Here is a 25,410-nt window from a genome sequence, read left to right as displayed (position 1 = left end):
AGAACAGTCCGTCACACCTGCAAGTCCTTCCTGAGCAGATTTATAGTAAGTGCAGATCTGATCCATAGGGATTGATATTGGCGAGACTTTGTCTCTGGCTTCAGCTGCTGATGTGCAGAGGTCTAGAGAACGTTAGTCTAGTCTACAGGAAGCTCTGGGACAAAACGCCTTTAGGAATTGTAATGGGATTTATACATCCAAGTGTTTGCCTGGAAATGATTAGGACTAATCACTAATAATTGCCTTATGTCTATGGGGGACTCCCGACTTTGCCCTGACAGATGATACCAGTGGAAGAAAGGATAGGGCATACTAAATTTCAACTCCCGATCCTTTTCTTCAGTGTGAAATGGATCCAAAATATGGTGTTGTTATCTACTATATAATTGTCTAAGGGTCACTTCTGTCTGTCTTTCTGTCTGTCACGGATATTCATTGGTCGCGGCCTCTGTCTGTCATGGAAATCCAAGTCGCTGATTGGTTGCGGCAAAACGGCCACGACCAATCAGCGACGGGCACAGTCCGGCGACAAAATGGCTGCTCCTTACTCCCCGCAGTCAGTGCCCGGCGCCCGCATACTCCCCTCCAATCAGCGCTTACATAGGGTTAGTGGCAGCGGTAACAGAATGTGTTATGCCGCGGGTAACGCACTCAGTTACCGCTGCTGTGTGTCCCCAATTTTTACTATTGATGCTGCCTATGCAGCCTCAATAGTAAAAAAATTTAATGTTAAAAATAATTTAAAAAAACAAAAAACCTGCTATTCTCACCCTCCGTAGACCACCGAGCTGCACGTGGCTGCCGCCATCTTCCGTTCCCAGAGATGCATTGAGAAATTACCCAGAAGACTTAGCGGTCTCGCGAGACCGCTAAGTCTTCTGGGTAATTTCGCAATGCATCCTGGGAACGGAAGATGGCGCAGCCGCGCGCCATCGCCAGAGCTTCGGTGGATCCCGGTGGGTGAGTATATCACTATTTTTTATTATAATTAATTTTTTTTGAACAGGGATATGGTGCCCACACTGCTAAATACTGCGTGGGCTGTGTGATATACTGCGGGGGCTGCGTTATATACTACATGGCTGCTATATACTACGTGGGCAGTGTGATATACTGCGGGGGCTGTGCGATATACTGCGGGGGCTGTGCGATATACTGCGGGGGCTGTGCTATACACTGTGTTCCAAATTATTATGCAAATTGGATTTAAGTGTCTTAAAGATTTAATTGTTTTGTTTTTCAAATAAACTCGTGGATGGTATTGTGTCTCAGGGCTCAATGAATCACTGAAATCAATCTTAAACATGTGATAATTAGTTTTCCAGGTGATTCTAATTAAAGGAAAACTACTCAAAAATGATGTTCCACATTATTATGCAGGTCACAGGTTTCAAGAAATATAAAAAATAAAAAGGATCTCTCTGCTGCTGAAAAGCGTTAAATAGTGCAATGCCTTGGACAAGGTATGAAAAAAACTAGATATTTCACGAAAACTTAAGTGTGATCATCATACTGTGAAGAGATTTGTGACTGAAACAGAGCACAGACAGAGTTCATGCAAATAAAGGCATAATGAGGAAGTTTTCTGGCAGACAAATTCATTGGATTAAGAGAGCAGCTGCCAAAATACCATTACAAAGCAGCAAACAGTTATTTGAAGCTGCTGGTGTGTCTGGAGTCCCTCGAACCTCAAGGTGTAGGATCCTTCAAAGGCTTGCTGTGGTGCATAAACCTACTATTCGGCCACTCCTAAACAGTGTTCACAAGCAGAAACGGTCGCAGTGGGCCCAGACATACCTGAAGACTAATTTTCAAACAGTCTTGTTTACTGATGAGTGTCGAGCAACCCTGGATGGTCCAGATGGATGGAGTAGTGGATGGTTGGTGGATGGCCACCATGTCCCAACAAGGCTGCGACGTCAGCAAGGAGGTGGAGGAGTCATGTTTGGGCTGGAATCATGGAGAAACAGCTGGTAGGGCCCTTTAAGGTTCCTGAAGGTGTGAAAATGACCTCAGCAAAGTAAATAGAGTTTCTGACTGACAACTTTCTTCCATGGTCTAAAAAGCAGAAACGTGCCTTCAGGAACAAAATCATCTTCATGCATGACAATGAATACCTCTGAGTAATTGGCTGCTATGGGCATAAAAGGAGATAAACTCATGGTGTGGCCACCATCTTCCCCTGACCTCAACCCTATAGAGAACCTTTGGAGTATCATCAAACAAAAGATTTATGAGGGTGGGAGGCAGTTCACATCAAAACAGCAGCTCTGAGAGGCTATTCTGACTTCATGCAAAGAAATACAAGCTGAAACTCTCCATAAACTCACAAGTTCAATGGATGCAAGAATTGTGAAGGTGATATCAATGAAGGGCTCATATGTTAACATGTACTGTAACTTGGCCTGTTAGGATGTTTTGGAGTTAAATAGCTTTTTTGTTCAGTGAATGTGACCTCCTAATGCTGCAAATTCCACAAATGAGCATTTTGAGTTCTTTAAAACATATCAAATGTTTAGAAATTCTACTGTGCATAATAATTTGGAACAGTGCATTTTGAGTTTTTATTCATTTTGGAGATAACACTGTTATCATTGGGAGGTTTCTTCAATAAAATTCGATGTATACTCTAACGGGTGATGACTTTTATTAGACTGACTGTCATTTGCACCAACCATTTAGGAAAATCCGAGAAAAATGTCATTTGCATAATAATTTGGAACATAGTGTATACTACGGGGGCAGTGTGATATACTACGTGGGCTGTGTGATATACTGGGTGGCCTGTGTTATATACTGGGTGGCCTGTGTTATATACTGGGTGGCCTGTGTTATATACTGGGTGGCCTGTGTTATATACTGGGTGGCCTGTGTTATATACTGGGTGGCCTGTGTTATATACTGGGTGGCCTGTGTTATATACTACGTCGCCTGTGTTATACACTGCGTGGCTGCTATATACTGCGTGGGCTGTGTTATATAGTACGTGGACTGTGTTATGTACTGCGTGGCCTGTATTAACGCAACGGGTATTCTAGAATATGTATGTATATAGCAGCCACATAGTATATAGCACAGGCCACGTAGTATTTGTCTGCTATATACTACATGCCTCCTATATCCTACGTGGCCTGTGCTATATACTATGTGGCTGCTATATGCATACATACATATTCTAGAATACCCGATGCGTTAGAATGGGGCCACCATCTAGTGAATAATAATAATCCCAGCCTGTGTAAAAAGTATCATAAAATCTGAAGCCACAGGCCCCAAGAACAACATGATATAGGTGCGGTTATATACGAAAATGACAGGAAACCCATTTAAAAGTCCTTTTAACACCAGGAGATGACCGTCCGAACGCAGTTTATGGGCATTTTTTACGTGAGCATAAGTCACCGATTGTCGGTAGCACATCTGCTCATATAAACAGATGTGCTGGCAAAAAGAACACCACCCAAAATATCAAAGGAAATTTGTCCCTATTCAGATTGAGCATTCATAATACCTGCATGGAAAATGAATGCAGATCAACTTCCTAAATCAGCAATCAGCCATGGACTTGTGTGTGCTCTAACGCAGTAGAATGGTGCTCCAAAGACATAGTGGGGTCCACGGGGTTCCCCTGAGGTGCAGGTAACACAAATATACTATATTCTGCAGCACGTGCTGCCGGCAGTGAGGAGCCCTAGACCTGAATGTCTACCAGACATGGCCTATTTATTAAAAGAGATCTAATGAGCGGATATTTCCTCAGTGGAAGAAATTAATTACCTCCCCGGCATGTAAACAGCAGCACTTCTGTGTAATTAGGGATTGTGATCTGACAAGAAGATTCCACAAAGCTGACAGGGCGGTGTAGACATTACCGTCCCACGGGCTCTTCAGCAGTCTTCTCTCATATTACGGTGTTCACTGTGGTCAAATTACGCCAACATAACAATAATATTAATGATTTATGATGGGCGCTAAACTAATTTCTAGCACATATATGCCCGTGTAATAGAAGAAATAAAAGGACATCCGCTTCTCTCATGTTGGATGCATTTCTGAAGTAAAAGTGGGTATTTTGTGAAGAAAACCTCTATACTTATGCCATGTTAGGACTTAGGCACCCCAAATACAGCACCATCTATAAAAGAGTGGCTCTGGCTTTACTAAACCCAGTCCATCTATGCATAACCGCACTAGTGGTGATCAGTAGTGATTAATGAGGGCACCCATTTAAAAGGATACCCTTGTGGATATTTATGGAGCTAAAAAAGGGAAAAGAGCTCAGAAAAAGAAATGAAATAAAAAAGGTAAAAAACTGTATCCTCAGACTGTCAGAAGGAGCTCACTTTACCTCAGTCAACTTAGTCTGCAGCCAACAATAGACCGTGCACTACAGAAGCTATAGAAGGCAAACAGTGCGACGTTTGTAATGAAATCCAATAGCAAAAATGTCACCAACCCAAAAAAAAAAAAAAAGTTACTTTCCCATGGGGCCCCCCTTCACAAGTCCTGGAGATTTTCATACTGGAAAAAACAGTACTGGTCCCTGTGACATCCGTGTGACAAGCATGGCAAGAAATGCAACATAGAAATTAAAGAGTGGTGGGTATTAATCTCTTTACCCCCAAGGGTGGTTTGCATGTTAATGACCGGGCCAATTTTTACAATTCTGACCACTGTCCCTTTATGAGGTTATAACTCTGGAACGCTTCAACGGATCCTGATGATTCTGACAATGTTTTCTTGTGACATATTGTACTTCATGTTAGTGGTAAAATTTCCTTGACATTACTTGAGTTTGTGAAAAAAATGTAAATTTGGTGAAAATTTTGAACATTTCGCAATTTTCCAAATTTAAATTTTCATGCCCTTAACCCCTTTCTGACATCGGACGTACTATCCCGTCGAGGTGGGGTGGGCCCGTATGACCACCGACGGGATAGTACGTCCAGCGCGATCGGCAGCGCTCACGGGGGGAGCGCGGCCGAGTGTCAGCTGCCTATCGCAGCTGACATCCGGCACTATGTGCCAGGAGCGGTCACGAACCGCTCCCGGCACATTAACCCCCGGCACACCGCGATCAAACATGATCGCGATGTGCCGGCGGTGCAGGGAAGCATCGCGCAGGGAGGGGGCTCCCTGCGGGCTTCCCTGAGCCCCCCGCAGCAACGCGATGTGATCGCGTTGCTGCGAGGGTCTTACCTCCCTCCCTGCCTGCTCCAGACCCGGATCCAAGATGGCCGCGGATCCGGGTCCTGCAGGGAGGGAGGTGGCTTCACAGAAGCCTGCTCAGAGCAGGCACTGTGAAGCAGCCTGCACTTCTCTCAGATCGGTGATCTGTCAGAGTGCTATGCAAACTGGCAGATCACCGATCTGTATTGTCCCCCCCTGGGGCAAAGTAAAAAAGTAAAAAAAAAAATTTCGAAATGTGTAAAAAAAAATAAAAAAAAATATTCCAAAATAATGAAAAAAAAAAAAAAATATTATTCCCATAAATACATTTCTTTATCTAAATAAAAAAAACAAAACAATAAAAGTACACATATTTAGTATCGCCACGTCCGTAACGACCCGACCTATAAAACTGGCCCACTAGTTAACCCCTTCAGTAAACAAAAAAACGAGGCAAAAAACAACGCTTTATTATCATACCGCCGAACAAAAAGTGGAATAACACGCGATCAAAAAGACAGATATAAATAACCATGGTACCGCTGAAAGCGTCATCTTGTCCCGCAAATAACGAGCCGCCATACAGCATGATCAGCAAAAAAATAAAAAAGTTATAGTCCTGAGAATAAAGCGATGAAAAAATAATTATTTTTTCCATAAAATAGTTTTTATCGTATAAAAGCGCCAAAACATAAAAAAATAATATAAATGAGGTATCGCTGTAATCGTACTGACCCGAAGAATAAAACTGCTTTATCAATTTTACCAAACGCGGAACAGTATAAACGCCTCCCCCAAAAGAAATTCATGAATAGCTGGTTTTTGGTCATTCTGCCTCACAAAAATCGGAATAAAAAGCGATCAAAAAATGTGACGTGCCCAAAAAGTTACCAATAAAAACGTCAACTCGTCCCACAAAAAACAAGACCTCACATGACTCTGTGGACCAAAATATGGAAAATTTATAGCTCTCAAAATGTGGTAACGCAAAAAATATTTTTTGCAATAAAAAGCGTCTTTCAGTGTGTGACGGCTGCCAATCATAAAAATCCGCTAAAAAACTCGCTAGAAAAGTAAATCAAACCCCCCTTCATCACCCCCTTAGTTAGGGAAAAATAAAAAAAATGTATTTATTTCCATTTTCCCATTAGGGTTAGGGTTAGGGCTAGGGTTGGGGCTAGGGTTAAGGCTACAGTTAGGGTTGGGGCTAAAGTTAGGGTTAGGGTTGGGGCTAAAGTTACGGTTAGGGTTTAGATTACATTTACGGTTGGGAATAGGGTTGGGGTTAGGGGTGTGTCAGGGTTAGAGGTGTGGTTAGGGTTACTGTTGGGATTAGGGTTAGGGGTGTGTTTGGATTAGGGTTTCAGTTATAATTGGGGGGTTTCCACTGTTTAGGCACATCAGGGGCTCTCCAAACGCGACATGGCGTCCGATCTCAATTCCAGCCAATTCTGCGTTGAAAAAGTAAAACAGTGCTCCTTCCCTTCCGAGCTCTCCCGTGTGCCCAAACAGGGGTTTACCCCAACATATGGGGTATCAGCGTACTCAGGACAAATAGGACAACAACCTTTGGGGTCCAATTTCTCCTGTTACCCCTGGGAAAATACAAAACTGGGGGCTAAAAAATAATTTTTGTGGGAAAAAAAAGGATTTTTTATTTTCACGGCTCTGCGTTATAAACTGTAGTGAAACTTGGGGGTTCAAAGTTCTTACAACACATCTAGATAAGTTCCTTGGGGGATCTAGTTTTCAAAATGGGGTCACTTGTGCGGGGCTTCTACTGTTTAGGTACATTAGGGGCTCTGCAAACGCAATGTGACGCCTGCAGACCATTCCATCTAAGTCTGCATTCCAAATGGCGCTCCTTCACTTCCGAGCCCTTCCATGCGTCCAAACGGTGGTTCCCCCCACATATGGGGTATCAGCGCACTCAGGACAAATTGGACAACAACTTTTGGGGTTCAATTTCTCCTGTTACCCTCGGGAAAATACAAAACTGGGGGCTGAAAAATAATTTTTGTGGGAAAAAATTTTTGTTTTATTTTTACGGCTCTGCATTATAAACTTCTGTGAAGCCCTTGGTGGGTCAAAGCACTCACCACACATCTAGATAAGTTCCTTAGGGGGTCTACTTTCCAACATGGTGTCACTTGTGGGGGGTTTCTACTGTTTAGGTACATTAGGGGCTTTGCAAACACAATGTGACGCCTGCAGACCATTCCATCTAAGTCTGCATTCCAAATGGCGCTCCTTCACTTCCGAGCCCTTCCATGCGTCCAAACGGTGGTTCCCCCCCACATATGGGGTATCAGCGCACTCAGGACAAATTGGACAACAAATTTTGGGGTCCAATTTCTCCTGCTACCCTCGGGAAAATACAAAACTGGGGGCTAAAAAAATAATTTTTGTGGGAAAAAATTTTTGTTTTATTTTTACGGCTCTGCATTATTAACTTCTGTGAAGCCCTTGGTGGGTCAAAGCGCTCAAAACACATCTAGATAAGTTCCTTAGGGGGTCTACTTTCCAAAATGGTGTCACTTGTGGGGGGTTTCAATGTTTAGGCACATCAGTGGCTCTCCAAACGCAACATGGCGTCCCATCTCAATTCCTGTCAATTTTGCATTGAAAAGTCAAACGGTGCTACTTCCCTTCCGAGCTCTCCCATGCGCCCAAACAGTGGTTTACCCCCACATATGGGGTATCAGCGTACTCAGGACAAATTGTACAACAACTTTTGGGGTCCAATTTCTTCTCTTACCCTTGGGAAAATATAAAATTGGGGGTGAAAAGATAATTTTTGTGAAAAAATATGATTTTTCATTTTTACGGTTCTGCATTATAAACTTCTGTGAAGCACTTGGTGGGTCAAAGTGCTCACCACACCTCTAGATAAGTTCCTTAGGGGGTCTACTTTCCAAAATGGTGTCACTTGTGGGGGGGTTTCAATGTTTACGCACATCAGGGGCTCTCCAAACGCAACATGACGTCCCATCTCAATTCCTGTCAATTTTGCATTGAAAAGTCAAACGGTGCTCCTTCCCTTCCGAGGTCTCCCATGCGCCCAAACAGTGGTTTATCCCCACATATGGGGTATCAGCGTACTCAGGACAAATTGTACAACAACTTTTGGGGTCCAATTTCTTCTCTTACCCTTGGGAAAATAAAAAATTGGGGGCGAAAAATAATTTTTGTGAAAAAATATGATTTTTTATTTTTACGGTTCTGCATTATAAACTTCTGTGAAGCACTTGGTGGGTCAAAGTGCTCACCACACCTCTAGATAAGTTCCTTAGGGGGTCTACTTTCCAAAATGGTGTCACTTGTGGGGGGTTTCAATGTTTAGGCACATCAGGGGCTCTCCAAATGCAACATGGCGTCCCATCTCAATTCCAGTCAATTTTGCATTGAAAAGTCAAATGGCGCTCCTTCGCTTCTGAGCTCTGTCATGCGCCCAAACAGTGGTTTACCCCCACATATGGGGTATCGGCGTACTCAGGACAAATTGTTCAACAACTTTTGGGGTCCATTTTCTCCTGTTACCCTTGGTAAAATAAAACAAATTGGAGCTGAAGTAAATTTTTTGTGAAAAAAAGTTAAATGTTCATTTTTATTTAAACATTCCAAAAATTCCTGTGAAGCACCAGAAGGGTTAATAAACTTCTTGAATATGGTTTTGAGCACCTTGAGGGGTGCAGTTTTTAGAATGGTGTCACACTTGGGTATTTTCTATCATATAGACCCCTCAAAATGACTTCAAATGAGATGTGGTCCCTAAAAAAAAAATGGTGTTGTAAAAATGAGAAATTGCTGGTCAACTTTTAACCCTTATAACTCCCTAACAAAAAAAAATTTTGGTTCCAAAATTGTGCTGATGTAAAGTAGACATGTGGGAAATGTTACTTAAGTATTTTGTGTGACATATCTCTGTGATTTAAGGGCATAAAAATTCAAAGTTGGAAAATTGCAAAATTTTCAAAATTTTCGCCAAATTTCCATTTTTTTTTTGCAAATAAACGCAGGTAATATCAAAGAAATTTTACCACTATCATGAAGTACAATATGTCACGAGAAAACAATGTCAGAATCGCCAAGATCCGTTGAAGCGTTCCAGAGTTATAACCTCATAAAGGGACAGTGGTCAGAATTGTAAAAATTGGCCCGGTCATTAACGTGCAAACCACCCTTGGGGGTGAAGGGGTTAAATCACAGAGATATGTCACACAAAATACTTAATAAGTAACATTTCCCACATGTCCACTTTACATCAGCACAATTTTGGAACCCACATTTTTTTTGTTAGGGAGTTATAAGGGTTAAAAGTTGACCAGCAATTTCTCATTTTTACAACACCATTTTTTTTTAGGGACCACATCAAATTTGAAGTCACTTTGAGGGGTCTATATGATAGAAATACCCAAGTGTGACACCATTCCAAAAACTGCACCCCTCAAGGTGCTCAAAACCACATTCAAGAAGTTTACTAACCCTTCAGGTGTTTCACAGAAATTTTTGGAATGTTTAAAAAAAAAAAAAAATGAACATTTAACTTTTTTCACAAAAAATTTAGTTCAGATCGAATTTGTTTTATTTTACCAAGGGAAAAAGGAGAAATTGGACACCAAAAGTTGTTGTGCAATTTGTCCTGAGTACGCCGATACCCCACATGTGGGGGTAAACCACTGTTTGGGCGCATGGCAGAGCTAGGAAGGGAAGGAGCGCCATTTGACTTTTCAATGCAAAAATGGCTGGAATTGAGATAGGACGCCATGTCTCGTTTGGAGAGCCCCTGATGTGCCTAAATAGTGGAAACCCCCCCAAAAGTGACCCCATTTTGGAAAGCAGACCCCCTAAGGAACTTATCTGGATGTGTGGTGATCACTTTGAACCCCCAAGTGCTTCACACAAGTTTATAATGTAGAGCCGTGAAAATTAAAAAATCATTTTTTTTCCACAAAAATTATCTTTTAGCCCCCAATTTTGCATTTTCCCAAGGGTATCTGGAGAAATTGGACCACAAACGTTGTTGTGCAATTTGTCCTGAGTACGATGATAGCCCATATGTGGGAGGAAACTACTGTTTGGGCACATGGCAGAGCTCGGAACGGAAGAAGTGGCGTTTTGGAATGCAGACTTTGATGCAATGGTCTGCGGGCGTCACATTGCGTTTGCAGAGCCCCTGATGTGCCTAAACAGTGGAAACCCCCCACAAGTGACCCCATATTGGAAACTAGACCCCCAAGGAACTTATCTAGATGTGTTGTGAGAACTTTGAACCCCCAAGTGTTTCACTACAGTTTATAAAGCAGAGCCGTGAAAATAAAAAATCTTTTTTTTTCCCACAAAAATGATTTTTAGCCCTCAGTTTTGTATTTTCCCAAGGGTAACAGGAGAAATTGGACCCCAAAAGTTGTTGTACAATTTGTCCTGAGTAAGCCGATACCCCATATGTGGGTGTAAACCACTGTTTGGGCGCATGGCAGAGCTCGGAAGGGAAGGAGCATCGTTTTACTTTTTCAGTGCAGAATTGTATGGATTGAGATCGGACGTCATGTTGCGTTTGAAGAGCCCCTTATGTTCCTAAACAGTGGAAACCTCCCAATTCTAACTCCAACCCTAACCGCAACACACCACTAACCCCAACCCTAACCCTAATCCTAACACTAACCATACCCCTAACACACCCCTAACCCAACTGTAAACGTAATCCAAACCCTAAGGCTATGTGCACACGTAGGAAATGTGGTGCAGAATTTTCTGCACTAAATCTGCATCTGCAGATTTGATGCAGTTTCTGTGCAGTTTCTATGCAGTTTTTATGCAGTTTCTATGCAGTTTCTGCGCAGATTCTATGCAGTTTCTGTGCAGTTTCTATGCAGATTCTATGCAGATTCTATGCAGTTTCTGCGCAGATTCTATGCAGATTCTATGCAGTTTCTGCGCAGATTCTATGCAGTTTCTGTGCAGTTTCTGTGCAGTACAATGTAAATCAATGGGAAAAAAAAAAGCTGTGCACATGGTGCAGAAAAATCTGCAGCAGAAACGCTGCAGAACTGCACAAAAGAAGCGACGTGCACTTCTTTGAAATCTGCAGCGTTTCTGCGCAGATTTTTCTGCACCATGTGCACAGCTTTTTTTTTTTCCCATTGATTTACATTGTACTGTAAATCACAGTGCAGTTCTGCAGCGTTTCTGCAGCAGAAAAATCTGCTGCAGTTCTGCACCAATTCTGCACTAAATCTGCATCGTGTGCACATACCCTAACTCTTTTGTTTGTTTTTTTACACATGTAAATATTTTTTTTTCTACTATGTCTCAGGGTGGGACATCATGCTATAGTGTCAGATCGCTGATCTGACACTTTGCACAGCACTGTGTCAGATCAGCGATCTGACAGGCAGTGCTGCAGGCTTGCAAGCCACCTCCCTGCAGGACCCGGAAGGCCCCCCCTGCGGCCATCTTGGATCCGGGAGGAGAACGGAATAACGCAATCATATCACGTTGTTCCGAGGGTCTCAGGGAAGCACGCAGGGAGCCCCCTCCCTGCGCGATGCTTCCCTTTGCAGCCGGAACGCTGCGATCATGTTTGAAAAAAAATCTGAATCCGAAAAAATGCAAAAAAAAAAACGCTAAAAATCCTGAATGTGTGCACATAGCCTAAGGCTGGGTTCACATTACGTTTCCCCAGTCCGTTAACGCCGCCATTAAGCCCTATGTTGGACGCATCGCTAGCGCACGCACAAAATGGGCGTACGCTAGCGATGTGCCGTCATTGAGTGATGGACCCTGGGATGCGGGATGCAGCGTTTCTGGGTCCGTCACCACTAGCGCAGATAGAGCTAGAAGATGCTCTATCTGCGCTAGCGCGATCACATTTCGGCACTTGTGTTATCGCAGCCCGTTTAACACATCAAGTGTGACCCCAAGACAGTGGGCATGTTGCTGGGGAGTAATGGTAGAACCACACCCAGAAATGGCAATGTCGGGCATAGGTACTGTAGCTTAGTAGAGGGAGGAAACACAAGGCGTTCAGTTTTTGACTATGTGCATCATTAATTTTTTTCTTATCAATTCCAGCCCCGTGTATTACCAGTCCTCTGACTGAAGACATTTTGTGTACAAAGCTGGCACATTTTTCAGGAGATGACGTTTTCAATGACAGATTTTTTTTCTGAACATCAAGTTGTCATTACTGAGGTTCCCAACAGTTAGAAGCCCACCATTGTAAGTACATGGGGTTATGGGAAAAAACTAAGCTCTCGATATTGACTCATCACTGAGAATAAGGCCAGGTTCACACGTTCAGTATTTGGTCAGTTTTTACCTCAGTATGTGTAAGCTAAAACCAGGAGTGGAACAATCAGATAAAAAGTATAATAGAAACACGTCACCACTTCTGTATTTATCACCCACTCCTGCTTTTGGCTTACAAATACTGAGGTAAAATAGTAGCCAAATACTGAATGTGTGAACTTGGCCTAACAATCTGAGACAATGGAGACAGGACCAAATAAGGCTTCATGCAGCCACTTCCCGGGGTATTTAGCAAGTACGGTAAATTGAATTGTGTGTACACTACAGCTATGCCGCTTCCCAACACACAGATTTCTATGAGATCCTCGTAGTTTTTAGATCTCTGCTTGCTGTCATTTCACATTGTTTGCTGTCAGTGGATGCAGATCTGTTTGTGATTAAAGTAGATTTCAGCCATCAGCCCTTCCATTGCACGACTATGGACATTCAGTCGCTCCCCATTAGGCCATGCTCAGACCAGTCACATCTGTAAATTGCAGCCATGACTCTGCGTGCAGGAATGATCATTAAAGGGTTATCATCACGAGGTTTGTTTAGGGGCGCACCAATCCTCAGCCTTCCGGGTTTCTGCAGTGCGCTCTTATTTGACTGACAAGGGGCATTGTTGAGCCGCTCACCCCAATGTAATGTGCACTCACCATTGTTGCTGTATGAGGCAGCTTTACAAAACCAACAAAAAAGAGCTTGTGAGGTGGCCGGTCCCCTTAGTAATGAGAAACATATGAAAAAAGTGAAAAATAAAAAGAAAATAAAGGAAATTGCAAGCTTTCTCACTATCTACCATTCTCTAACCATCTTTATAGAGTAGATGTGGTTTCAGAAATTAATAGTGCACAAAAATGGCAATTTTGTAACATATATGATCAGACAAATCTGCTTTATTCTCCTCCTGGACTGATCTTTCATTACCATTCCATCACACTAGCAGTATTTGGTCAGTATTTTACCTCAGTATGTGTCAGCCAAAACCAGGAGTGGGTGATAAATGCAGAAGTGGTGCTTATGTTTCTATTATACTTTTCCTCTATTTGTTCCACTCCTGGTTTTGGCTTACAAATACTGAGGTAAAATACTGACCAAATACTGATAGTGTGACGGCAGCCTAAATTTGTATTCTGTTAAGATAAACTTTCCCATTGCTGACATAGAATTTTATGGGCACCAACTGTCATCTCCTATGGAGAGGGGACTAGAGGCACACAGACATTCTGCTGTTCATTCTTGTTCCGATACATAGTGCGCATGCGCTGGTGCACTAATGCTTTTCGACTTTGCCCGCAGTTGGGTAAAGCATACTGCACGTGCGCAAGGCAAGATTGCTTTGCGCACGCGTGAACTACGGAGGAAACCGACGGAAATTCCAGAAAATATTGCGCCCAGCGGGAAAGGGAGGGGTGAATAAAAGCTCAGGAAACACCGCCCATCGGACCGGACAGAGGGCCCGCCAAATTCAGATGACAGAGTCCCTTTAAAGTCACAGATTATATGGAAGCAGATGAAAGAGCACAAATGCCCAATTCTCGGCCAAAAAAAAGGGCCAAGCACTCATGTAGTCAGGGTTAGTAACGCAGCTGGGATCCCATCAAGTTACACTATTCACAATTCTGGAACAACTTTTTCTAGAACTGTGTTGTGCCGTTCGTGTCTCATTTTCCCTAGAAAAGTATAAACTAATGACTAAGTGTTAAGCCACTTTCACACGGTCAGTATTTGGTGAGTTTTTTACCTCAGTATCTATAAGCCAAAACCAGGAGTGGGTGATAAATACAGAAGTGGTGATGTGTTTCTATTATACTTTTCCTCGGACTGTTCCACTCCTGGTTTTGGCTTACAGATACTGAGGTAAAATACTGACCGATTACTGAACAAGTGAACATGGCCTGGGAAGGGGGGGGGGGGGTGTCCTTTCCCACCCTGACACTCAGGCTCGGACTGGCCCATAGGGTAACAGGGGAATTCCCCGGTGGGCCCCTGTTCAGATCTGGGCTCCCAACCCCACTATGGGCATTATTTGGCATAATTCAATTGATTCACTCTGTACATAAAATGCAGCATATAGTCATTCATTAACCAAACTACCTAGTTTATTATTATATAGAGATATAAATAAATTTGTGATCGAGGGTAGTGTAATATTTGTATGCAGGTGAAAAGTGGGCCCCCACAGTCAATATTACTGGTGAGCCCTTGGCACCCCAGTCTGACACTGCTGACACTATCCAATCAGCACTCACCAAGCCAGACTGCATACAGACACATCCCTCTGGCAAGATAATGGTAACCTCCCGCTATTAATCAATGACAGCAAGAAGAACTCTTGAAAATGGTGAAGAATTGAAAAATCACATTTTTAAAATGTACAGAATGTCCCGGGTGGCTATAAATCTATCATCGTCCCCATATATAATCTGCAGACCTGAAGTTTCTCTAAAGCTGCAGTCACAAATCTGTGCATAACGGGCTGACCTGACCGTCACAGCCTCCTAGACATACTGTGCCTTGTGAAACTAATCGGCTCCCTGGAACTTTTCAACCTTTTCCCACATATCATGCTACAAAAATAAAGATACCACATGTTAATTTTTGGTGAAGAATCAACAAGGGGAACACAATTGTGAAGTTGAACTAAATTTATTGGTTATTTTAAATTTATGGGGAAATTCAAAAACTGATAAGTGGGGCGTGCAATGTTACTTGGCCCCTTTAACTTAATACTTTGTTGCTCCACCTTTTGCTGTGCTTACAGCTACAAGTCGCTTGGGGTATGTCTCTATCAGTTTTGTACATCGAGAGACTGAAATTCTTGCCCATTCTTCGTTGGCAAACAGCTCGAGCTCAGTGAGGTTGATGAAGATCGCTTGTGAACAGCAGTTTTCAGCTCTTTCCACAGATTCTCGATTGGATTGAGGTCTGGACTTTGACTTGGCCATTCTAACACCTGGATACGTTTATTTGTGAACCATTCCATTGTAGATTTTGCTTTATGTTTGGGATCATTGTCTTGTTGGAAGACAAATCTCCGTCCCAGTCTCAGATCTTTTGCAGACTCCATCCGGTTTTTTTCAAGAATGGTCCTGTATTTGGCTCCATCCATCTTCCCATCAATTTTAACCATCTTCCCTGTCCCTGAAGAAAAACAGGCCCAAACCTTGATGCTGCTACCACCATGTTTGACAGTGGGGATGGTGTGTTCAGGGTGATGAGCTGTTTTGCCTTTACGCAAAACATATAATTTGGCATTGTTGCCAAAAAGTTCGATTTTGGTTTCATCTGACCAGAGCACCTTCTTCCATATGTTTGGTGTGTCTCCCAGGTGGCTTGTTGCAAACTTTAAACACTTTTTATGGATATCATTGAGAAATGGCTTTCTTCTTGCCACTCTTCCATAAAGGCCAGATTTGTGCAGTGTACGACTGATTGTTGTCCTATGGACAGACTGTCCCACCTCAGCTGTAGATCTCTGCATTTCATCCAGTGATCATGGGCCTCTTGGCTGCATCTCTGTTCAGTCTTCTCCTTGTTTGAGATAAAAGTTTAGAGGGATGACCGGGTCTCGGTAGATTTGCAGTGGTATGATACTCCTTCCATTTCAATATGATCGCTTGTACAGTGCTCCTTGGGATGTTTAAAGTTTTGGAAATCATTTTGTATCCAAATCCGGCTTTAAACTTCTCCACAACAGTATCACGGACCTGCCTGTTGTGTTCCTTGGTCTTCATTATGCTCTCTGTGCTTCAAACAGAACCCTGAGACTATCACAGAGCAGGTGCATTTATAAGGAGACTTGATTACACACAGGTGGATTATATTTATCATAATTAGGCATTTAGGACAACATTGGATCATTCAGAGATCCACAATGAACTTCTGGAGTGAGTTTGCTGCACTGAAAGTAAAGGGGCCGAATAATATTGCACGCCCCACTTTTCAGTTTTTGAATTTCCACAAAAATTTAAAATAACGAATAAATTTCAATCAACTTCACAATTGTGTTCCACTTGTTGTTGATTCTTCACCAAAAATGTACATTTGGTATCTTTATGTATGAAGCATGATATGTGGGAAAACGTTGAAAAGTTCCAGGGAGCCGAATACTTTCGCAAGGCAATGTAAAAAGCTCCGGCAAGTGTCCAGGGTTGCAGAGCGGCGTTGGAAGAAAACACATTTGCAAGACTACTTCACTGCATTCAAACAGGCAACACTCGCTTTTAAATAAGCTCACCTCTGCTAAACAGGCCTACTTCACAACCCTCGTATCTTCCCTATCCTACAACCCCAAACGGTTATTCAAAACCTTTAATTCCCTCCTCCACCCCCCACTGCCCCCTCCAACCTCCCTCATCTCTGCTGAGGACTTTGCCGCAAACTTTAAAAATAAGATCGACCAAACAAGGCAAGTCTTCATTGTTCTACCACCACAACCCCTTTGTACACCAGACCAATGCCCAAACCCCATAACCTCCCTATCCAACATCACTGAAGGGGGGCTTAACTGTCTCCTCTCCATATCGCAACTCACCATCTGAGCGCTCGACCTCATCCCATCCCACCTTCTCCCCAACCTCACCACCACTCTTATCCCATCCCTAACCCACCTCTTCAACCTATCCCTAACTTCTAGCACTTTCCTTTCTGCTTTCAAACATGCCACAATCACGCCTATCCTTAAAAAGCCAACCTTCGATCCAACTGCTATGTCCAGCTAACGTCCAATATCGCTGCTCCAATTCGCCTCCAAACTCCAGGAGCAGCACGTCCACGCTCAACTTTCCTCACACCTCTCATCTAACTTGCTCTTTGACAATCTACAATCTGGCTTCCGCCCCCATCAAACTGAGACAGCCCTGAACAAAATTACTAACGACCTACTTACAAGCTAACGGACAATACTCTGTACTCCTCCAAGACCTGTCCTCTGCTTTCGACACAGTTGACCACTACCTCAAACTACAGATCCTCTCCTCCTTTGGCATCAAAGACCTCGCCCTATCCTGGATCTCCTCATACCTTTCCAACCGCACATTCAGCGTCTCCCACTCCCACACTACCTCCTCATCCCACCCTCTCTGTTGCGGAGTCCCCCAAAGAGCTGTTCTAGGACCCCATCTCTTCTCAATCTATACACTTGGCCTGGGACAACTCATAAAGTCCAAATAATAAAAGGGGGAGAAGCCAGCACTGCTCACGGTCAGAAAGCAATACATAAAGTGCACATGCACATATTGATTTCTAACTGTATTTCAAAGTGAGACATTTAGCAAACAATTGATCAATTCTTTGAGCCGCCACGTCACAGCATTCTCATAATGGGGCAGTTCTACTCTACGTTTTTTATATTCACTGTGCCATTACGGCCTCATAAATGTATCAAAAGCAAGACCACATTAAATGCAAGCTGTACCTGAAGCGTTTCTGAATCACTCCCATGGCGCCAGAAAGGGCGAGCACAGATAAAGGTTGACCAGGTTTGGACATAAGACATTTCAGGTACAACCTCCATACTACCCAACCAGCACCACAGTGATTGTGATTGACCTAGGCTGCTGTACACACATACAGCAGCCCTGCCCTGCCCCAGGCTCTGTTTGATTGTGCACCTGTGTCCAAGCCTGTCTCACTCTTCATCTGTGGTGCTGGTTGGGCAGTGCGGAGGTTGTACCTGAAATGTCTATGTCCAGACCTGGTCAACCTTTATCTGTGCTCGCCCTTCCTGGCGCCATGGGAGTAATTCAGAAACGCTTCAGGCACAGCTTGCATTTAATGTGGTCTTGCTTTTAATACATTTAGGAGGCCGTAATGGCACAGCGAATATAAAATACGTAGAGTAGGACAGCCCCATTATGAGAATGCCGTGAAGTGGCGGGGTAGCTCAAAGAATTGATCAATTGTTTGCTAAATGTCTCATTTTGAAATACAGTTAGGCTATGTTCACACGATCCTTTTTTCACTGCGGATTTTTCAGGTCCTTTTTTGGAAAAATCCGCAGTGAAAACCGCGGTGCTTTTCACTGCGGTTTTTTGTCCTTTTTCTCCTGCGGATTCCACTGCGGGTTTCCAACTGCAGTTTCCTATTGGTGCTGCTGGAAACCCGCAGCGGAATCCGCAGAAAGAATTGACATGGTACTTCTTTTTTTCCGCAGAAAATCCGCGCGGATTTTCCTGGGGAAAAAAGGATCGTCGGCACAGCGGGTTTTGTTTTCCATTGGGTTACATTGTACTGTAACCTACATGGAAAAAGGATGCGGATCCGCAGCTGCAATTCTGCTGCGGATCCGCAGCAAAAACCGCACCGTGTGAACATACCCTTAGAAATCAATATGTGCATGTGCACTTTATGTATTGCGTTCTGACCATGAGCAGCGCTGGCTTCTCCCCTTTTTTATTTTAACTCATAAAGTCCCCTGGATTCCAGTACCACCTTTATGCTGATGACACTCAGATCTACCTCTCTAGCCCAGATGTCACCTCTCTGCTGTCCAGAATCCCAGAGTGTCTATCAGCCATATCCTCCTCCTTCTCCTCTCGCTTCCTCAAGCTCAATGTGGACAAATCTGAACTCATCATCTTTCCTCCATCTCATAGATCTTCCTTACCTGACCTATCTATCGCAATTAACGACATCACGCTTTCCCCCGTACAGGAAGTCCGCTGCCTCGGAGTAACCTTCGACTTTGCCCTGTCCTTAAAGTCGTAGTTACTCACCGATAACGGTGTTTCTCAGAGCCCATGACAGCACTACCAGAGAGAGAGGGAATCCGCCCTTCACGGACAGGAAACCTACAGGATAAAAGGGCGGTACCTCTCTCCTGCCTCAGTTTAGTTTACAGAGCATCAGAGGTCCTCCAGGTTAGTGACAACAAGAAATACACATATTTTTAGCAAAATACTTATGAAGATTACACCGTGTCTAAATCAAACACACACTTCGTATAATAAAGTGCTCACCGCACACGTGATAAGGGGGGGAATAAGCAGGTGCTGTCATGGGCTCTGAGAAACACCGTTATCGGTGAGTAACTACGACTTTCTCAGTCGCCCATGACAGCACTACCAGAGAGAATTGCAGAGATTATTGCTTTAGGGAGGGACCACAGCCTGCAAGACCCTTCTTCCGAAGGTTAAGTCCGACGAAGAGGCTAAGTCTAAGCGATAGTGCCTAAAAAAGGTTGAAGGTGTTGACCAGGTGGCCGCTTTACAGATTCTATCTATTGGTACCTCCGACCTTTCGGCCCAGGAGGTCGCCATAGCCCTTGTAGAGTGTGCCTTGAGTCCTTCAGGAACTGCGTTTCCCGTGGACGAGTATGCCAAGGCTATCGCATCAGTGACCCAACGAGCTATAGTGCCTTTGGAGGCTTTGAGTCCTTTCCTAGGTCCCTGAAAGCAGACAAAAAGACAGCCTTCCTTCCTACACTGACGGGAGGATTCTAGGTAGTGTATTAGACACCTTCTCACATCTAAGGTGTGGAATTTTTCCTCTTTTTGATTTTTCGGGTTTGGACAGAAGGAAGGAAGGATTATTTCCTGGGATCTATGGAAATTGGAAGCAACTTTGGGTAGATAAGCAGGGTCTGTTCTCAATACTACCCTATCCTCCATGATTTGTCTGAAGGGAGGGTTCGCAGATAGAGCCTGAAGGTCACTAATCCTACGGGCAGATGTTAGTGCTGTAAGAAGGGCCATTTTGAGGGATAAGATTTTAAGTGGTATCGAATCTATGGGTTCAAACGGGGGTTCTGTCAGAGCTGATAGTACTAAGTTTAAGTCCCAAGATGGAGGGTTTCTGATTTTTATTGGCCTAGACCGTACAGCTGCTTTAATGAATCTTGCAATCCATGGGTTAGTGGCAATACTATCATTGTATAACGCCCCTAAGGCCGCTACTTGCACCTTTAAGGTGCTCACCGATAGGCCCATATCCAAGCCTTTCTGTACGAACTCTAATATTTTGACCACTGGAACCCCATCTTGTAGTTTTACCCCGGAGGTGGACAGAAACTTTTTCCAAGTTTTGCCATAGATTTTAGTTGTTATTGTCTTCCTACTTTTTAATAGCGTGGAGACTAAATTATCTGAGAATCCCCTTGCCCTTAGCAGTGACCTTTCAAGTTCCACGCTGTCAAGTGTAGATTTGCCGACTGAGGGTGGAACACCGGCCCCTGTGATAAGAGGTCCGGAAGATCCGGAAGGACCCAGGGATCTGTGACCGATAGGATTCTCAGCCAGGAAAACCAGGCCCTTTTGGGCCAAAAGGGGGCTATTAGAATAATTCTCGCCCTGTCCTGTCTTATCTTCCGTAGGACTGCCGGTATAAGTATATAAGGGGGAAAGGCATATGTCAGACCGTGAGTCCAGGGAACCGAGAATGCATCCAGTGCCCGGGGGTTCCCTCTGTGGTTTAGAGAACAAAACTGTTTTACTTTTCTGTTCTCTATACTGGCGAAGAGGTCTATTACTGGTACCCCCCAGATTTTTGTGATCTGATCGAAGACCCTTTGGTTCAGAGCCCATTCCCCCTATTTTAGCTGGGTACGGCTTAGGAAGTCTGCCTTTTTGTTCACTACGCCTCTTATGTGTAACGCCGAGAGGGATAGGAAGTGATGTTCGGCTAAGGTGAAGATCTGGGAAGTAGTTTCCATCAGGGCTTGGGAACTGGTCCCCCCTGGTGGTTCAGGTAGGCCACTACTACTTGATTGTCCGAGAAAACCCGGACATGTTGTCCCCTTAGTTTGGGAAGAAAAACTGACAGAGCATGGCTCACTGCGCAAAGTTCTTTTTGATTTGAGGATACCTGGTATTCTCGATCTGTCCAGACCCCGAGTAACACTGTTTCCCAGGTGAGCTTCCCACCCCGTGGGACTGGCATCCGTGGTAACTACTTGATGTACATCTATCACCCACGGAACCCCCTTTGATAGATTGTTGGAATCTAGCCACCAGTCTAGGGAATGAATAGTGTCTGAACTTAGAGTCATGCGACCTTCCAGGCGTCCCCTCAGTGTAACCTGATTTTTCAGGACATCCCACTGGAGGTCTCTCGTGTGGATCTGAGCCCACTGTACTGCCGGGAGACAAGCAGAAAGGGATCCCAGCAGTGACATCGCTCCTCTTAAGGTCATATGAGGGTTTGAGCGAGCTCCGGACACAATGCTTAAGATTTTTTGTTTTTTCTGGTCTGGAAGGCGACATTCCTGTAAAACCGAGTCCAGAGTTAGGCCCAGAAACTCTTGCACCATGGTCGGTTCTAGTTTCGATTTCTGGAGATTTAGGAGCCAACCTAATTCCGTTAGAGTTTTTATTACTCTGCTGCACTGTTGGCGACAATGTTGGGCTGAGTTGCTGACAATCAGGAAGTCGTCTAGGTATGGTATTATAATAACATCTTCCTCCCTTATGTGGGCCATCATTTCTGCTACCACCTTGGTAAAAACACGGGGCGCTACCGAAATGCCAAAAGGGAGGGCCTTGTACTGGTATTCTTTCACTACTCCCTCCATGACTACTGCTAGTCTGAGGTATTTCTGTGAGTTTTTGTGGATGGGGACGTGATAGTACGCGTCGCTGAGATCCAACACTACCATGAAACAATTTGGAAACAGGTTTTTTATTGTAGATCTTATCGATTCCACTTTGAATGTTTGATTCTTTACGTAACTGTTTAATCTCCGTAGATTTATTATTGTGCGGAAGGAACCGTCCGGCTTTGGAATCAGGAACAGTGGGGAAAAGAATCCTTTCCCTCTTTCCGGTAATGGAACTTCTCGGATCACATCTATGAGTTCTGAGATCTCTTGTTCCAAGGCCTGTTGTTGCCGCAGTGAGGGTTTCAATGGAGTGACCACATAGTGTTGGGGAGGAAGGGTGGTAAAGTTTATTTGAAGTCCCATTTTTATTAGATTTAAAATCCAAGTACTGGAAGAGATTTTTTCCCAGGCCGGAAGGTATTGAGACAGTCTCCCTCCCACCCTGGGGGAGGTGTCACTTAGGGGTTTTTTTATTTCTGGGGGAGTTGCCAAAGAGGAAGCCCCTATCTCTATTTCTCCCCTCGTCCCACCTGTTCTGTTCTCTAGGGGGGCGTCTGCGGAAAAATTTCCTGTTCCGAAAGGGCCGCCTAACGTATGGTGCGGCCAGGTTAGGGAATCCCTTCTTCTTATCCCCTGCTTTTTGTAAAATGTCATCTAGGGTTTCACCAAACAGAAATTTTCCCTCACATGGGATTGAACAGAGTTTTTGTTTTGTTTGTAGATCGCCTGGCCAGTTTTTCAGCCACAGCGTTCTACGAGCTGCATTGGACAGGGCTGCCGATTTTGAAGTCAGTTTGATAGAGTCCGCTGAAGAGTCAGCCAAGAAGGCTGCCGCGCCCCTAATCATGGGAATTGATTCAATGACTTTTTGTCGGGATACTCCATCCCTTAACTGTTTCTCCAGATTGTCTATCCAAATCATTAGAGATCTGGAAGTACATGCGGCCGCTATGGCGGGTCTTAAACATCCCCCTGCTGACTCCCAGGCCCCTTTTAGGAAGGTGTCGGCTCTTTTATCAAGAGGGTCTTTTAGCGTACCCATGTCCTCAAAGGGCAGCGCAAATTTCTTTGACGCTTTAGCTACTGCCACGTCGAGTTTAGGGGCTTTGTCCCATGCTGTAGAATCATCTTCCGCAAAAGGATATTTCCTTTTAAGGGAGGGTACAGATGAATTTTTTCTTTCTGGCTTCTCCCACTCCTTTTTAATCAGGGCCTGCACGTTTTCGTTAAGTGGGAAAACTCTGCGTTTTTTCTGGCCCAGGCCGCCAAACATAATGTCCTGTACCGTTTTGTCAGGACGTGGGTCTAGGACCCCCATTGTAGATCTTACAGTCTTTATAAGGGCATCTATTTCATCTAAGGGGAAGCAGTGGCGGCCTCCACTCTCCGAGTCTAAGGAGGAGGAGGAACCTTCTTTGTCTGACACATCCTCATCAGAGCTAGAAGGATCGGAGTGAGACAGGGGGACAGGTGTTCTCTCCTTAACCCCCTCCCCTTTAAGGGATTTAAACGCTGTTTCTACCTCTAATCTTATTACTGAACGTAATTCAGAGGCAAAACTAGGGGTTTCCTCACAAAGGACTTGTCCTATACAGGAACCGCATAATTTTTTATCCCAGTTCTGTAACAGGGGTTCTCCACATAGGGGACAGTCTCTATGTTTAGTTTTCTCCGTTTTTTTTCTTGCCTAAAAAATAAACGGAAAAGGGGACCCTAATTACTTGGTGAACTTTCACGAAGATCACTCACCCATCTTGCGCAGCTACAAGTACCAGTTCTGGAGGAGGCACGGGATCTTGTATGAGACCCGAAGTAGAAGGTGTCGGCTGGCTGGACATATTGGAAGCTTTACTCTGCGGCGTGGAATGGCTCCTGGAGTGGGTACTTCGGGTGCCTGCAGAGGTCCTTCTCTTTGTCTCACCCGACTTGCGCTGGTGATGACGCTGCTGTTGCTGCGGCGGTGGCTGTAAGGGCTGCGCCGGCTGGAGCTGCTGATCGCTGTCCGCCATACTGGGACTGCATGCAGCAAAGGGCGCTCTTACAGCAGCGTTTTAAATAGACCGCCGATCACCCCTCCTCCAGGCTGCGTTGTAGGGAAGCGCCGGTCCCCAGTGCGCATGCGCGCTCCCCGGGACCAGGGAAGTAGACAGCGTCTATATCCGGTGCGGCGGCCATCTTGGTGCTCTCACACACCAGGCCACCGCTCCGGACCAGGCCTCTCTGCAGAGGCACGCCGGGTCCCTTGAAGCCCCTACCCCAATCCGGGGAGGCAGCCGCGCTCCCCTCCGCACGCTCTGCAGCCCCATCGGACCCAGAAGCGGCGGCGTCGGACACTGTACCAGCGGTGACAGGGGCCTCCCCGCCGTCATACCTCCACTGGTCGGCTCCGGATCACAGGTACCGATCCTGAGGGTTCCCTGTCAGGGACAGGAAACAAAACTGAGGCAGGAGAGAGGTACCGCCCTTTTATCCTGTAGGTTTCCTGTCCCTGAAGGGCGGATTCCCTCTTTCTGGTAGTGCTGTCATGGGCGACTGAGAAAACAGCACATCCAAGCTCTTTCCACCTCCTGTCGCCTCCAGCTCAAAAACATCTCCAGAATCCGTCCTTTCCTCAACCTTCAATCTACTAAAATGCTTTTGCATGCCCTCATCATCTCCCGCCTCGACTACTGCAACATCCTTTTCTGTGGCCTCCTTGCTAACACCCTTGCACCTCTCCAGTCCATCGTTATCTCTGCTGCCCGACTAATTCATCTCTCTCCTCGCTACTCCTCCGCTTCCCCCCTCTGCAAATCTCTTCACTGGCTCCCATTCTCTCAGCGTATCCAGTTCAAATTACTAACACTGACCTACAAAGCCATTCACAACCTGTCTCCTCTGTATATCTCTGAACTAATCTCCCGATATCTTCCCTCACGTAATCTTCGGTCCTCCACACTTCGGGTACCGTCACACTCCGCAACTTTCCAACGATCACGACCAGCGATATGACCTGGCCGTGATCGTTGGAAAGTCGTTGTGTGGTCGCTGGAGAGCTGTCACACAGACAGCTCTCCAGCGACCAACGATGCCGAAGGCCCCGGGTAACCAGGGTGAACATCGGGTTACTAAGCGCAGGGCCGCGCTTAGTAACCCGATGTTTACCCTGGTTACCATCGTAAAAGTAAAAAAAAACAAACAGTACATACTCACATTCCGGTGTCCGCCAGGTCCCTTGCCGTCTGCTTCCCACTCTGACTGAGTGCCGCCGTAAAGTGAAAGCACAGCACATATCGCTGGAACGTCACGGATCGTACCGTCGTAGCAACAAAAGTGCCACTGTGAGACGGTACACTTATTCACTCCTCATCCAACCGCCTCCAAGACTTCTCCCAAATATCCCCCATCCTCTGGAACTCTCAGCTCCAACA

At 44.8% G+C, this 25,410-nt stretch overlaps 1 protein-coding gene across 4 annotated transcripts in view; it reads right to left on the bottom strand.

Moving 5' to 3' along the window:
* Positions 1-25,410, bottom strand: part of RPRD1B (regulation of nuclear pre-mRNA domain containing 1B) — a 108,905-nt gene that overhangs the window by 82,533 nt on the left and 962 nt on the right. The gene's annotated exons all lie outside the window — the stretch shown is intronic.

Source organism: Ranitomeya variabilis, chromosome 4 (genome assembly GCF_051348905.1).
Source record: "Ranitomeya variabilis isolate aRanVar5 chromosome 4, aRanVar5.hap1, whole genome shotgun sequence".
Taxonomy (NCBI): Eukaryota; Metazoa; Chordata; class Amphibia; order Anura; family Dendrobatidae; genus Ranitomeya; species Ranitomeya variabilis.
The sequence above is the reverse complement of the archived record's forward strand: the minus strand, read 5'-3'. Positions and strand labels throughout refer to the sequence as shown.